Source organism: Leucopleurus acutus, assembly GCF_964270905.1.
Source record: "Leucopleurus acutus genome assembly, chromosome: 14".
NCBI classification, from domain to species: domain Eukaryota; kingdom Metazoa; phylum Chordata; class Mammalia; order Artiodactyla; family Delphinidae; genus Leucopleurus; species Leucopleurus acutus.
This window is the reverse complement of record NC_139156.1, coordinates 2,343,995-2,361,074: the sequence shown is the minus strand read 5'-3', so window position 1 is coordinate 2,361,074 and position 17,080 is coordinate 2,343,995.

The following is a 17,080-nucleotide window of genomic DNA, read 5'->3' as shown; positions in this document are numbered from 1 at the left end:
CAGCCATAGAGAAGTGCCCATGACCGAGGGCCCCAGCCCTGGGCTCCGAAATCCACCCATGCTCAGTGCAGCCGGACACACCCCTGGGAGGCATGGGGCTTGTCTGACAGCTGCTCTGGCTCAAGGGCACCCATGCCTTGCAGAACGTCCTTAGACCTCATGGCGGCCTGGGGTGTTTCCATCAGTTCTCCCTCCCCTCTCTTCCTCCCCTGGGTCACAGCCTGACCTCCCTTCCTATCTTCTCCAAATCCTGTTTTCTTCCTTTCTATGAAAACACAGGGTTTCCCCTAGTGAGACCCTTGCATTTGCCTCTCAGAGGACTTGGGCAAACACAGTATGTTGTCGAACCATTTTTCCTTTTTATAGAAATGATTTTGGTCCTTTGCATTTTCATATACATTTTAAAATCATCTTGCAAATTTCAAACTTGCTGGAATTTTGATGGGGATTGTGTTGAACAGAAGAGCCAACTGAGGAGAATCAGCCTGTTTCCCATCAATTAACACCTTAGTGCTCCATTGCTTTAAGGTATGTTTTGTCATTTTCAGTGTATGGGTCTTATGCATATTTTGTTTAATTCATCCCCAATATTTCATAATTGTGCATGCTATTGTAAATTAAATTGTAAATTAAATGTTTAATTTCATTTCCAACTGTTTGTCACCGGTATATAGAGATGCAGTTGGTTTTTCTATATTGACCTTGCCTTCAAGAACATTTTTGCCTAAATTCATTTATTAGTTCCAGTAGTTTTTAGGTACCTTCCTTAGTATTTTCCACTTACATGGCCAACTCAGCTGTGACAAAGACAGCTTTAATTCTTCTTTTCCAACCTGCACTCCTTTTATTTTGTTTTCTTGTCTTATTGCATCAGGTATGACTTTCACTAAGAGCTGAATAGAAGGGTTGAGAGCAGCCCCTCTGCCTTATTTCGCAGCATTCAGGCTGTTAAGTGTGACGGTAGCTGTGGGATTAGCATAGACGTCCTTGACTGAAGGAAGGAAGTTCCTTTCTTTTCCGGGCTTGCTGAGATTTTTTTTTTTAATTTTTTTTTTTTTATTGTGAACAGTTTGGATTTTGTTAAGTAGTTTTTCCTGCACCAATTGAGATAATCATGTATAGTGTTCTCTTTCATTTTAAAATATAGTGTATTAAATGTATAATTTTTAAAACTATTAATCTCGCATTCCTTGGAAAAACTCTAATTGGTCATGTGTTCTCCTTTTTTATATATGGTTGTCTTTGGTTTGCTAATATTTTATTAAGGGTTCTTGTGTGTATGTTTATAAGGGTTATTCTTTGGTTGTTGGTGTTTTCTTCCTTTGATGGTGGCTGTAGTTCTGGTATCAGAGTAATACTGAACTCACAAAATGAATTAAGTAGCATATTACCCTCCTATGTTCTGAAGGAGTTTGTGAAGGATTGGTGTAATTTCTTTAAACATTCCATAGATTCTGCCATTGATGCATTCTTGGTGTGGAGTTTTCTTTGTGGGAAGGTTTTACGTTTTCTTGGGATATAGGGACATTCAGATTTTCAGCATCTTCACTCTTGGTCATTTTTGTGTGTTCTTGTGCTGGTTTTGGTAATAGGTATCTTGATATATAAGTGTTGTTTTCATTGATACAGCATTGTTTTTATTTTTCCATGATTGATATAGCATTTTCCCTATATGTAATGTCACTTTTTCTCTGGTTTCTTTAATATTTAGCTTGTGTATAGATAAAAGGAAAAGTACCAGTATGGACCTAGCAATGGTTTCTTTGTGTTAGCTTGCTGAGTTCATGGCCATTCTTGGGTCTGTTTTCTGCCAGCTTTGGGAATCTTTTGCATATTTCTAAATGTGATATTTTCTCTGTCCAATGTTTTCTTTCTTTACCAAATGGGACTCTAAGGGTGTGTCTTATGGATGGCCTGATATTGTCTCTGAGGCTCTCAATACTTTTTTTCACAGTTTTTCAGACTTGTTAATTTCTATTTATCTGTATAGAACCTGGTGTTTTTCTCCCGTGCTATCACAAACCTGCTATTGAGCCCTTATAGTGAATTTTGAAAATTTCAGTAACTGTAGTTTTCAGCTCTAGAATTTCCATTTTTACAGTTCCATTCCTCAGTCGAGATTTCCTATCTCTTCAGTTATTAAGACCATTTTCCCTTTTATCCTTTAATTCCGTTTATAAGAGATGCTTTGAAATCTCTGCTTGCTAAACCCAATACCCAGGTCATTTGTAGTCAGTTTCTGTTGACTGTCTTTTATTCCTGCGTATAGAACACTTTTCTTTTTATTTGCATGTCTAGTAAGTTGGGTTTAAAAACTAGACATTGTAGATGGTATAGTACAGTGATTTGGGAGTCCATTGTGTTCTGAGTATTTATTTTTCTCGTTCTAACATGCAGTTAACTTGCCCGGCCTCAAATTACAAACTTTGCTTTTCTGTTTCATGCTGCTGCTGAAATCTCTGCTTTGTTTTTTATGGATTCCAGCTGCTGTTACGTAGCCTGCTTTTGTAAATTGAACTTGCTAATATTTGTATGTCATTGTAATGTTTTAAAACCAATTTATCATAGCTCTTCGTGTATTTGGAGAGTTGACCTGTGCCCGAATAATTCAGCAGTCCGTCAGAGATTTAAGCTGCGATTAGACTCGGGTTGGGGAGCTCCTCTGAGGTTTCCTAGCTCATAGGGGGTCCCCTAGATCCCAACAGCTCTGCTCATCTGCGGCTCTGTCCTCCGACATGTCAAGCCCAGGAGGTGTTAGATCCATGCCTCCTGAGCTGCATGTTTGGGGAATGTGCTCAGCTGGTAAAGCAGCAAACACAGACCTCACTGTGCGGCTCTCGTTTTCGAGAAGCCTTCCCTCCCACTCCCGGGTCTCTGTGCTTTTTCCACTGCGTCTACTGTGGTGCCCCATCTGAAGATAGTTTGCTGTCAGCCAGTGATTGGGTAGGGTTTATATTTACATGTTTTATCTCACTCTCACTGCAAGAGTTTCCCCTGGAAATTTCTAGCTTCTTTTCCAGTCCTGACTTCTGTCTCCCGCACCTGGGTGGTCATGCTGCCGGTCATTGCTGCTGCAGTAGCCATGGGCATTGGAGAGCTCCCTTGGGCTCCTAATGCCACAAACTCACAATTCTTACTCCTTTCAGTTGCTTTTTAATTTTTCAAGGGCATGAACACTTCCCCTGGCTTTTTTTGTCCACTGCTTCCTGCTTTCTAAACGTCTTTAAGTAGCTGTTTTAGCTATTTTATCTAGGTTTTATAGTTCTACCTGTGGGAGAGTTTGCATGACCACTTCAGTCTGCTGCAATTGTTTCCTCCCTCTGTGATTTTAAAACAACTCCCTTTAAAGTAAATGTACTTTTTCCTCTTCTGCTTTATGATGGAGTACACTGGCCACGCTGCTGAAGGAATTTAAGTAATTATCGTGAGGCTGGATGTATTGATTTTTCTTATTTTTATTAGAATGCTCTTAGTCTTTTATCATTAATTATGATCCTATATGTGATCGAAGTATCTGAATATGCCTAGTTTTCAAAAGTTGTTTTTTTCTTTTTTTAGGAAGCAGAAACGGGTGTCCAGTTGTATCCATTGCATTAGAAGCATTGATTTTTGTTTTTTATGGGTTGACTGATATTGTTTTTATTATTAGATTTTAACAATGTAAAGCCAATCTGCTTTGTAACTTGACTTTGCACTGTTGTTGTAGTTTACATTTCTTTGATTGCTCTTGAGGCTGAATGTTTTTATATGTGTATGAGCTACTCAAAACTCCTCTTTTGTGGATTGACTTTGCATGTATTTCTATTTCACAGTAATTTTCTTAAATGGAGTTGTTATAACTTTTTATGTATTAGGATTACGAAACCATTGTCGTATGTGCCATCGATATTTTCCCCAGGGCTTGTTTACTTTCTAATTGTGTTTATGACGCTTGTACATACAGAGTTCTATATTTTTATATCGTTACATAGAGCATTTTTTTCTTTCATCTGGTATTACATTTAGAATATCCTTTCCGCCACATACTAAAGGCATCTGCATTTTCTTTCACTAGACAGCTTATTTTACATTTAAATTTTTGTCCACCAAAGATGTATTTTGGGGATCTAAGCATTATTTCCATATGGTTTCCCATTTTCTCAACATCATTTAGTGACTAAGTCATCTTTTTCCCATTTCTTTGAAATTCCAGTGTTATATTTTCAGTAGTTATATGCACTTGAATTTCTTAACTTTTAAAATATTCCAGTGTTCTGACTTTGACAGTGTGTGTGTGTGTGTGTGTATGCATTTAAAAAATATTTTATAGGGTAAGTGCCTTTATTACTTTCTTTTAATTTTTTCTCTAATATTCTTATATGCATTCCTTTCAAAATAATTTTACAAACATTGAGTCAAGTCTGACTGTCTATTTGTGATTTCTATGGAAATTGCATTAAATCTGTAGGGTTAATTGGGAAAAATATGATATCCTTCAAATTTTGAAATGCCTCATCTGGAAACGTGGCACAGCGTCATTTGTTCAAGTCATTGTTATGACTTTCATAAAATGGATTTGTGTGGTTTTCTTTGTGCAGGTCTTAACACATTTCAGTCCATTTTTGTTCCTGGGAAGACTGCAGTTTTGTTGCTCTCATAAATAAGATCCATAACCTAAAACGGCCAGGAATTTTTCCCAGCAAAATGGGTTTATTTGGGAGCAGCAAAGAATTGCAGTTTGGGACATGCAACTACGGTGAATCACACGCAAGTTTAGTAAAGCAAAGGAGAGGAAACTCTTATAGAGGAGAAGCGGAAGTTGGGCGTGGCTGTTATAAACAAAAAGTTGATTGGAGGAAACTGGGAATTTGAAGTATAGTGGCTTTTCATTGGCAGAGTTGTGATGGTCTCTTATTGGCTGAGCTGTTGCCAGGAGAGGAGAAAGCTTTTCTTCCTCCTGCTGGCAGTACTCAAGTAGAGTCACTTCCTGCTGGAGATGCAAGGGACTTCTCTTTGTGTTGGGGTCTGTATTGATGTCCAGTGCAGGAGAGTTCCCCCTTCTGTCCTCCCAGCTCCATTTTAGTGAGGTTTCCCTTTATTAGTTTTCACAGATACATTTGTATTCTTACCTTATACGTGGTTGTTATTGGACTGTAATAAAGTTACTAGGTTTGGAGTCCATTAAACTTACAAAGATTAAAACAATTCATTCTAATACATTTTTCTTTGATTCTCTAAGGTAAATGTCATGTCACCTATAAAAACTACAATATAATTTATTTTATACTATATCATGTTTTTAAACTTTGCTTTGATTTCAGAAATAGTAGTGATAATGAGAATTTTGCTTTAATAGGAAGAGAAAATTTGAGATAAATCTTTTTTATCTTATTTTAAAATATATCTTAGAAATATTCTTCTATCACTATTTTACAAATAAAAATCAGGAAGGAATGTTGAATTTGCCAAATGGCTTTTAGACATTTAATCAATAATCAACTAGATTGTTTTTCTTGGACCTGCTATTGTAAATTATATTAATAAATTTACTACTTTTTTCTAGAATTAAACATTTTGGTCGTTGTCTGCTAGATATATTGATAGATTATATTGACTGCTACTCATTTGGAATTTTCCAATATTTATTCACAAACAGCTTGAGATTTCAAATAGCTAAGATATTAAATAGCTTTATATTTGTGCTTCTAGAATTTTTTTTGGTGTCAGGGTTATATGTACAATGAACTGGGAAGTTGTCCAGATTTCTGTGTGCTGAAGTAAGTTAAATAGCATAAGAATAATCTCTTTCTGAGTTTTGAAATAAACCTGCCCATAAAAATGCCCGGACCTAGGCTGTTTTGTGAAGTTCATTCTTGGGCAGTTTTAAACATGTCATGTTTAAATTAATTTCTGACTGCAAGCCGCATGTAAACACACTTCTGCCATGTGAGTTTAAAATGCATAGAGCAAAGGTCTCTCTTGATTTTCCCCATGGTGCCCTCAGCAGAAGCAAACACATCAACCGAACATGGATTCTTCCAGACTTTCCTCGGCATATTTCAAAGCATGGAGAAGCACTTACAGAAATATAAACATTTCCTCTCTGCTTTATTTGTACACGAATTGAATAATTCTGGGTGTATGCTGTGAAACTTGCCTTTTCCTTTTAGCAGTACATCTTGGAAATCTTTCCATGTGAATCTATGTGGCTCTATCTAATTCTTTATTTTACTACTGAATAACGTGTGATGGAAATCACCTTAGTTTAATTAGCCTTTTGTGGTATTTCTTTTATGGTCACTGGTATATTTATATTTTCTAATGTTTCCTTGAACATTTGGAAATCACTTGGAAACATTTGCTTTGCTAGAAGATCTTTAATTTCATCCAGATTTGCTCTCTTTTTTTCTCCCTCCCTCCCTTCACTCATGCATGCATTCATTCATTCCACGATATTTATTGAACACTTGCTGTGTCAGGCACTTTTCTAGAGGCTTAGCAGACACCTCTGAATGAAACAGACCAAAATCACTGACCTCATTCTGCTGACATTCAAGCATATTTTAAAGTTATACCTTTGGATTTACTAAAATTACGATCATTAAAAGAATTAGCCCGTATTTCTAGGGTATTTTCTTTGTGAAATTTACTCCCTGTTTGTGATTATCTTTGTTTTCATTCCCAGAGTTCTACATTTTTGTCTCCTTTTTCTCTGCTTGCTTGGAACACCTGGTTTCTAATTCAGTTATTCTTTATTATCATTTTTTCCCATAATGAAAAACCCACAGACAAAATGTATGGGTTCTACTATTTTAAAGGGATGTATTTCATTTCTCCTTTTAACTGTATTGATTTCTCTTTTCTCTTTAATTTTGCTTTACTCTTGTTTTTCTAAATTCTCAAATTAGGTGCCTTGTTTCTTTACTCTGTTTCTTTAGTGTTTGGGGCTATGCATGTAATTTTTTTTTTTTTGCGGTACGCGGGCCTCTCACTTTTGCGGCCTCTCCCGTTGCGGAGCACAGGCTCCGGACGCGCAGGCTCAGCGGCCATGGCTCACGGGCCCAGCCGCTCCGCGGCATGTGGGATCCTCCCGGACCGGGGCACGAACCCGCGTCCCCTGCATCGGCAGGCGGACTCTCAACCCCTGCGCCACCGGGGAAGCCCTGCATGTTCTTGTGGAAAGGCTTGGGCTTGTATCGTTCGTTGGTCTGTTGCTCGTCAATGGCAAATCCATCCACTGACTTCCTGGTTTGATACTCACCTGCTGTCTGTTATGCTCAAACTGAATAGTTCTGAATGTATGTTGTGAAACGTGAATTTCTAAGAATTTGTGCAAACCATGGTGAGCTTTCTCCTTGCTCTTCCGTGGACAAGGCAGCAAAGTCACGGCCCCAGGAGGCAGACCGTCACAGAGCTTGGCGGGGGTGGACCATGGGGCCCGTTGACTCCGGTGAGGGAGCTGGGAGGAGAGCGGTGGTGAAAGCATCCGCTCCCCGTGAAGAAGAGGAAACGACAGAGCCCCTGAGTTCTCACGCTCTTCTAGCTAAACTGCTTCATCTGGTTAGCCTTTCCATGGGTCTGAAACTTTAGCAATGTTCTGTGTTACGTGCATCTCATTGTGAGATTTTCATGGAAATTGTTGACGTTTTTTGAGGTTGATAAAAGCTCTGATTTACTCTGTGCTCATGCTTACACACATCTGGAAGGTACTGAGGACTGTGTTACCTCCTCTGGGCCTCAGAACAACTTGACAAGCAGCTCCGTAATTTAATTGTGAAAATGGGCAGGTGAGGGTATGAGCTCACCTGGACTCAGAGAGCTCCCAGGACTGTGATGCACTTTCACCGCTTAGTCCTAGGAGCACATAGTTATGTTGTTCATTTTAATATTTTATTTCCATTGCTCTCTTTATCCCTTTTGTCAGCAGCTGAGGGAGAAATCCTCCAGCTGGCCACCTAACTCACTGATGAGAATTTCTGTGTTGCTTCTGTTCTCTCTTTCCATTGCACTTTTAAATTCAGCAATTAGTGTTTTCAACTGGAAGCAATATTCCTGATAGAAAAGTGACTGCCATCTGAAATTTTACTTAAAAAAAGTAAAAATAGGGAATTTAAACATTTCGTTTGGATATTGTAGTAACTCCTTCATAGGAGGACATTTCTGACAACACAGATTATTGCTTTTCTTTTAGTTACTGGACCATTGTGCAGATTTCTCTATGTTCATTCATTTCTTGTTAATCCAGCTGTGTGGAGAGCTGCCGTCCACAGTTCCCTGTTGTTGGATTTGAGGTGGGTTCTTGCAATCTTGTGGGAATATGTTTCCGATCTTTGAGAAGGAGGGAACGGTTGGCTTTGCTCTCATTTTATTTGCCACATTGGTCTATTGTTGTGTGGAGGGCAGGGCCGCCACTCCAGCTGGAGACGGAAGACGGGCATGAGCCTCCTGGTGGTGCAGACGTCTTTTGCTGGTTTGTTGCTTTTCCGTGTGGGTCTGCTTACCTCAGCCACCTGCTCCCCTGAATAACAGGAAAGACCATTCTCTTAGGACCTGCCAAGGGTACCCGACCCCATCCACATAGCTCTCACCTGACCACTGAGGCAGAGTGCACACTAAATTCGGGTTTTTTTTAAAGATGTCATGTGCTAATATTCAGAAAAATACGATTTATGTGTCTACGGCCATCCATAGATTGGCCTCACTTTGCCCTGCTTGTGTGTCAGGGGCTGCAAAGGCCCTGAAGGATGCGGGGGACCACTTGGGACTGTGCACAGCTCACCACACTCCTCCAGCACCCAGAGGGAGGCCCGAAGTTTCCAGACATCACCTGTCCACCCTCCCTCATGACCCAATTTGATGTCCCTCTGCCACGTGGACGCGGACAGCAGTGTCCCGGAGACTGAGCGCCCTTTCCACTACTAAGCTTCCCCTCAAGATAATTAAAATCTATCTCCGTATGCACAGCACCCCCAGTCATGGAATTTCTGCTCTAGGAGCTGTTTAGTAAGAGCCTTTCCCACGCCATCCAAGCCTCCAGGGAGCAGCATCCAAAGAGACTGTCCACGTTGGCCTGTTAGTCCAGCCCAGGTACTACAGTGAGAAAGAGAGATTAAAAAAATAATGAAGATTAGAAAGAGGAAATAGAACTCTTCAGGTACAAATTTCAAAATTACTTGTTTGTTCAAGGAGATGAAAGACAAAAATTTAAAAATGCAGTAGACAGCTGGAAATGATCAAAAGAAACAGCATATTTGAAAAAAAACCTGATTCTAGAAATCAAAAATTTGATTTGAAATAGAGATTCTAGAACTAAGAAAGCATCATTGCAATTTGAAATGCCATGGACTGGCTTAGCAACTGACTGGGCACAGTGAAGAGAAATAATTAGTAAACCAAAAGATATCAGAAAAAGTCTCTCTATGATGACTCACAGTGAGCCACTGGGATCAAACACACAAAATAGAAGGTAAGAGAAATTGAGGGTATAGCAAGTTAATCTAACATATGAAATTAGAGACCCAGAAGGAGAGAGTATTCAGAATAGGGAAGAAGCAAAATTTGAAAAGACAATAGCTGAGAATTTTCCCGGACTGGTGAATGACAGTGTGCAAACCTCAAACACCATACGTAACAGAAGGATACATCTGGACACACCATCGGGGCCATTGCAACTAGAGACGAAGCTTTTGAAGGCAGCTAAAAGGACACCTCCAGGAATGAAATGGGTTCCTCAGCCAACTGATGAACACACTAAAAGGGGCAGAGACAGCAGAGTGAGAACAACTGCTAATCTAGCAAAACTGTGTTTCAAGGATAAAGACGAAGTAGATTTCAGGCAAACACAACCGAAAGGCAGGTCCCGAGCACGTGCACACTGGAAGGAGTACTCAAGGTGTTCTTTAGGCAGAAGATGTAAAATGCATATCCATGTAAGATATGCAGGAAGGAATGAAGAACTGAAAAGAGGTATGTGTGCAGGAGAATCTAATGGATGTTGTCGCCACAGAAGGAGCACCGCACGTACGTGGACCATCTTAATAGCTGGTTGACCTAAGATAATAGCTTACCTGTCAGACTCTGGGAGGAGGGGAGCTTGTCACCTGCTTGCTCTGAGGTAAGTGCCCCACCGCCCTCTGCTCTGCTCTGCTCTGTTCTGTATCTCAAGGAAGCCGGGACCAGGCAAAGCCTTCCTGAAGACAAACCACAAAGTGGAAACCCTTGCTTTTCCAGGTACAAAGGCTACAGGAACTGAGTCAAGGTTGTATCGGTACAAGGATGGACGTATAAACAAATGGTACATGTGGCGCTCCAAGGACAAAGAACAAGGTGAACTCAAAGGGCCAACATTGCTGGAACAGAGAGTTACAGGACTCCTATCGCTCTGTCACGCTGCGACCACTGCAGTGTCCCAGCGCCCTCCCAAGGAGCATGCCCTGTCCCTTTCCCACCCATATAAGGAACGATATTTGCCCCGTTCCTCTCCCGCTCAGCACGCTGGGAGTATACGTAGTCTGCCCAGTCAGCAGATGACTTGCAGGTTCCCTGGCTGTAAAAACAGACAAGCAGCCCATGCTCATGGTCGACTTTCCCTGGCTACCAGGAAGTCGGCCTGCTGTTCTTGCAGCGACCCTTCTCTTTAATAAACTCTATCTTCCTTACATTCTGCCTGTGTCTGGAAATTCTTTTCCAACCCGCACTTGGGCCCTGACAGTACAGAAGAAGGAGTTCGGAGATAAAGATGTATTTATGTCACCACTCGATGTACAATAGAGTTGTACTGCAGAGTTGGTACTTGCTACAAGATGAGGCAGGAATGGAGTTTTCAAAAAATTTGCTGCTGTGACCATGCCAATTAAAACCACAACGGGATACCAATACCCACTGGCTAACACTTAAAAGGTAGAAAATACTTAGCCTTGAAAGGATGTGAAGCAATAGGAACTCTCATGTACGCATGGATATGAATGTAAATTTCCAACACTCTGGAACATTGTTCAGCACATCTCTGCTGCAAGACCCAGGGGTTCCACCGTTTGGTAAATACCCAATGGCCATGCATGCACACGTGAGCCTGAAACTATATTTAAGAATGCTCCGCGCTTTCATCATTTGCAATAGCTGGAAACAGCTCAGATGTGGACTCTATAAGTAAATTAAGGGACTGCGGCTAATCCACATCAGCGTGGATGAAACTCACAAATGTAATGCTTATGTGGAAGCAGCCAGACAAAAGCAGCATCTGTGTAAAGTGAAAACTCAATGCAAAATGAAACTGTGGTGTTTAGCGATGAATTCCCAGGTGGTGCTAATATAGAAAAAGTGAGGCATTGATCACCGTGAAAACTGAGACAGAGGTTGCGAATAAAGGGGAAGGAGGGAGGAAAGGGAATTTGGAAAATTCCTGGGATCCCGACAAGGTGCTATGGGTGACTTGGATCCTCCACTTTATCATAATTCATTCCGTTGACGTTGACGTTTATTGTACATTTAAATAAAAAATTTTAAAAAACAATAAAATGGTTAAAAATAACCATTTTTAGGCATAGTGCATGGCCAGTCAGGTAATTTCACAAGGACTTCCTGCTGAGACCCCACAATAGGACATCACAGGAGTCACTGAGAGAAGGAAGAGGACACAGGACAAGACAAATCCAACTATTGTCCTGGAAATGGAAACTCCTTTTGAGTCTAAAAAGGAAAGTGCAAAGAACAGACTATTCTAGGCTCCTGGATGGCCCTCGCATCACTTGGTTAAGATGTTACTTAAGTCAGAGGCTGAGACAGACCTAAGTAACGCCGCTTCCAGCTCTGAAAGATGACAAACTCAACCCCACAGCGCTGGAAAAATCACACCCTCTCTCTGCCCTTGATTCCAGCTGCCAACCTCTCTGTTATTTACCATCTCTTTCTGTCCCTCTGGCCAGCTCTCCCTGCCACTGAGTTGTTAGTAAAAACAAGGGTACAGAATTGTTATTCAAGAATTGAATTATGCTAAACAAACAGTGTTGGAGTCTGAGAGATGGGGCCCTCTTAGACGTGGAGGTCTCTGCATGAGCTAAGAGCATTTCCCTATAAACTTTCTCTCCCTTGAAAAGACAATTTAGGAAATCTTACAGGGGCCCATTACCATTCCTGGAAGAAGTGTAATTTTCCTGGGTGATTTTGTTTCAAAGAAGAAACATTTCTCTAGCGCGAAACGGAATGCAGAGGGTAGTAGTAAGCTGGGGCTAATGACAAGCAGTGTGAACAAAATTATAAATGTTTAATTTCGGCTCAGATAAACCAGATGCAAATTTCCTGTTTCCTCAGGCAGTGAAGTACTGATCATTTGTATGATTACTTTAAACAAGGGTCAACTCTTGGTTTAAGAAAACATAGCTGAATAGTAAATATCTATGAAATGGAGTTATTGCAGAGGGACGCCGAGATCCTCTCTGTGGGGTTTGCTGCTGAATCGTGGCCCCCATCCCCATCCTGCGATCTGCTCCTTTAATATTTCTCTCTGGCTATTGGTGGGGTTGGGGGCAGGACAAGTTCATTTATTAACTAGGGAAAAACAAAGCCAAACGTGGATTTTCCCTGAATGAACTGAGGCTGCAACAGAAGAACTTGAGAAGCTCAGCTTGGAGCAATAGTGCAAATTGCTTCAGTTGGTTTGTTTGTGTGAACTTATGCTGTGGACCAGCCGTCCTTGGGCTGGGAAGGCAGAGGATAGCTGTATCCTCTGCTGCTGGTTTACTCATGAAAACACCACAAATCTGGTAGAGAAAAAAGCTGTCAACGCTACACTGAGAGATTCCTACAAGGAGCTCATCTCTGGCGCCTTCCAACAGGCTGGGAACTTGGAAGGCAGTTTGGCAATTCTGCTGGATTGGCAAAGGGATTTCGTCTGTATCTCATGATGCATTTGGGATGCATTTAAATCAATGGCCACTGATTTAAAATGTGCCACTGATTTAAAATGTGCACAGAGGCATCATATACATGTGTATATACATGCATATTGGGTTGGCCAAAAAGTTCGTTTGGGTTCTTCCGTAAGATGTTGTGAAAACCCGAACGAATTTTTTGGCCGACCCAATATGTGTATAAACACACAAATATACACACACATATATCTTCATGTATATTTATATATTCATATAGGTATATATTATAAGCATTTATATATGTATATTGTATGCACACGTAAGCTTATATATTACACTATAACATATACATATTTAATACTTCTGTATATATAATATACGTATATATTTATTATATATACATACATATACACATATATATTGCATATATATGCTCGCATATGTGTGATACATATATTCCTAGATATCGCTGTGTGTATACACACGCACCTGCCCCATCAAGCACACCTTTGATGCAGGCGGTGAGGACAATGGAGTCACACCCACTACCCAGGCGGGGGCTCTAATATGGTGCTTGCTGCCGGCACCCAATTCTCGGGAAAATGGTGAGATCCAAGCCCTGCCCTGGCCTTGCCCAGAACGTGCACTTTTCCCCATGGTGCGCTTCTGAGTCCCATGAGAAAATCTGGCCTCCCCTGACATTTTGGTGATCACTAGTTTTCTTGCCAAGGCCAACACTTCCAGCCAAGATGTTTAGGAGGTCTCCAGTAAGCTTCCTTTTCCTAAAGCAAGACTATGTCCTTACTGCTGGCGTGGCAGAAGCCTCAAGTTCAGGGTCAGGTTGGTAACGACAAAGCAGTTCAGTCTCTGGGTTGGGTGAGCGGTGATGCACGCTGGCACATCGGGCAATGCCTGCACGGTGCTGGCCTCTCCCAGAGGAGCCTGGTACCCTGCTCTGTCGACTTGGAACTCACCCCAGCGCAGCCCGTGTTTTACTTTATGTTGATTTCCTGGATGTCCGTGTCTCACTCTGTGCACCCTTCAGCTTCTCATGGTCCGGCAGAGAGAGGAGGTGGGAGCTGCCCTGGTCTGACGGCCTCTCCTGCGATAAGGCGTCTCTGTTCCCTGCTGGGAGGCGGCCGCGACACTCTGGAGCTCGCAGCACAGCCCTTTTCTTCTCTTAGGAAACTCAGCAGCCTCTTTAATTCTGCGTCTGCTTTTAGCACCTCAGAAACATCCCCACGGTGAGAGACACACTTTGAGGAAACGTCTAATCCAAATGTGTCCGTGTGAGGAGGCAGGAAAAGCCCTTCCTCACTGAACGGGTTGCAGACATCGTGGGCCAGGACGGCCTGTGGCAATCTGGGGGCTTCGGGACTTGCGGGAACTGTGTTTTGAGACTACAGCTTCTTACCACTTTCCTGAACGTCCCTGACTTTCCGCTTCTCAGTTTGGCCTGTCTACCTGCTCTGTGCTCCTGCTTCTCATCCCATCCCTTGTCCTTCTCTGCTGGATCCCCTGAGGCTCAAGGTCGTCCTGCCGCAGGCCTCTGCTTCCCGTACCCGGTGGGCAGCTGAGGCTTAGTTCTCAGAGCTCAGAGGCCATGGTCATGGGTTTGGCAGGGTGGGCTTTGTGCCCTGGCAAAGGACCCCACGCCAATCCTCACTGGTCACCCGCCTCTACCCTCAGTCCGTGCAGCGTCTAGACACCTCCGTGCAAATCTCCTCAGTAGGAGACTAAGCACAAAGTCCCAGAGAAGCCTTACCTCCACTCCTACAGACCGACCAGCAAGCAGCTGATTGGCGCAAACTCCGGAATGACCAGGTGTGCAGTTAACATCTAAGTGAGGGAAAAGCCTGCTTTCTGGGTGGCTCAGCGATGTTACTGCGGTTCTGTTGGGTTGGCCAGGAAGTTCATTCAGGGTTTTCTGTAACATCTGACGGAAAAACGTGAACGAACTTTATGGCCAACCTAATAAAATGGCTGAAAGCAGTGGTTCTTAATTGGTGTGGAATCTTTGCCCTGGGGGTGTTGGACATGAATGGGGGTGCTTTCAGTTGTCAGATGACTGGGGACTCTACCGGCATTTAGAGCCCCGAGGCTGGAGACGGTCACTATGCTACGATGCAACAGGACAGTCCCATGGGCTGAGCAACAGCCATGCCAGAGAGCCACCTCCACCCCACGAGATCCCTCCTAACTCAGGCTTCTTCTGCTCGCGCTGCTTCCCCACATCTTTCCAGTTCCTGGGTGCTCTGAGCGCTCACGAGGTGTCAGTCCCGTTGCTGGGCCCCATTTGGTTCTGTGCTCGCCATCCATGGGGTTTGCAGAAGCAGCAGGGTTTCTCCAGACAGCCACGGTTTTATCTGTGTCTCCCAAGGCTAGGCTGGCATTTCAAAGGCTGTTGAGTTTCCTGATTTCCCATCCCTCTCCTCTGCTCCAAAGCCAGATCGTATTCCTGGCCACGGACGGATGGAACCCAAGTGCTCCCTCCTTGCAGGTGTGAACAAGCGAATCCCGACTCACCTGGTTCTTCTGTAAATGAAATGCTCTCTGGGTTTTCACAGGGGGCCCACAGCTAAAGCGGGTACCATCACTTCTGCTGGCTGGGCTTCCTTCACATTCTCCAAGCTCAGCTGGAGCTGGAAATATCAAAGAGCTGGATTTATAAGATGTCCTTTGGCAATTGATAAAGATAGTCCTATATTTAAACACGATTTGGAATGAGGGGAAGGGCAGTAGAAGCGGCATGAATAAAACATAGATTTGGGTAGTAGAGACACAGACCTGCTAGAGCATGGACTTGAGGATACGGGGAGGGGGAAGGGTAAGCTGGGACAGAGTGAGAGGGCGGCATGGACATGTGTACACTACCAAACGTAAAATAGATAGCAAGTGGGAAGCAGCTGCATAGCACAGGTAGATCAGCTCAGTGCTTTGTGACCACCTAGAGGGGTGGGATAGGGAGGGTGGGAGGGAGGGAAATGCAAGAGGAAGGGGACATGGGAACATATGTATATGTATAGCTGATTCACTTTGTTATAAAGCAGAAACTAACACACCATTGTAAAGCAACATACTCCAATAAAGATGTAAAAAAAAACAAAACAAAAGAAACCCCAAAAAATCCCCACATAGATTTGATTATAAAACCTCCAGAAACATGCTCCATCCCTTACCATAAACAGTTTCAGAAACCATGGGGAACGGCTGAGATGGACCAATCTTACACGATTTGCACATTTTAATTCTGCCCCGAAGATGCTTGCTATGTGAACTCCTAGCCAGATCTCCCTTCTGAGGGTCGAATCCTACATGCCCAGGCCCCCCATGTTACTAGCGCTGTGAGGGTTGGGGCTGCCCCATTCAGGGAGAGAGCTGACATCGGCCTGTTCCATGGCTCACGAGAGATGGGGGTCGCTCTGTGTCTTGATGTGGAGGGTGTGGCCTTCTCCCTTTAATTAGTTTAGCCACTAGGACTTGTTTTAATAAGCTAAACGTTTTTAACTTTTAATCGTGAAATAATTTAAAATTTTAAAAAAGTCTACAAGAACAGTACAAAGAACTCCCATCTAATCTTTCTCCAGATTCACTAACGTTTAATATTTTGCCGTATTTACTGTAATAGTCTCTCTTCTCTCTCTCCTTATTTTTATTAAGAATCTGTAAGCCCATTACTGATATAATGATATTAACAGACTATTTATTGTAATAGTGCTGATATGATAATGGGTTTTAACCCATTTAAAAAATTAAATGGGTTAAAATTCTTTAATGTTGTTATTGATTTTGAAGCTACAACCCTCTATTTCCTCAGTAAGAGCCCCTTCAAACTGGTTCCTTTTTTTAAAAAAATTAATTAATTTATTTATTTATTTTTGGCTGTGTTGGGTCTTCGTTTCTGTGCGAGGGCTTTCTCTAGTTGCGGTGAGCGGGGGCCACTCTTCATCGCGGTGCGCGGGCCTCTCACTATCGCGGCCCCTCTTGTTGCGGAGCACAGGCTCCAGACGTGCAGGCTCAGTAGTTGTGGCTCACGGGCCTAGTTGCTCCGCGGCATTTGGGATCTTCCCAGACCAGGGCTGGAACCCACGTCCTCTGCATTGACAGACAGATTCTCAACCACTGCGCCACCAGGGAAGCCCTGGTTCTTTCTGCTTTGACGTGTTTACAATACTTTTGGACCTTTTTTTTTTTTTTTTTTGCACAAAAATCTGTTGCAGGCTTAGTTTATA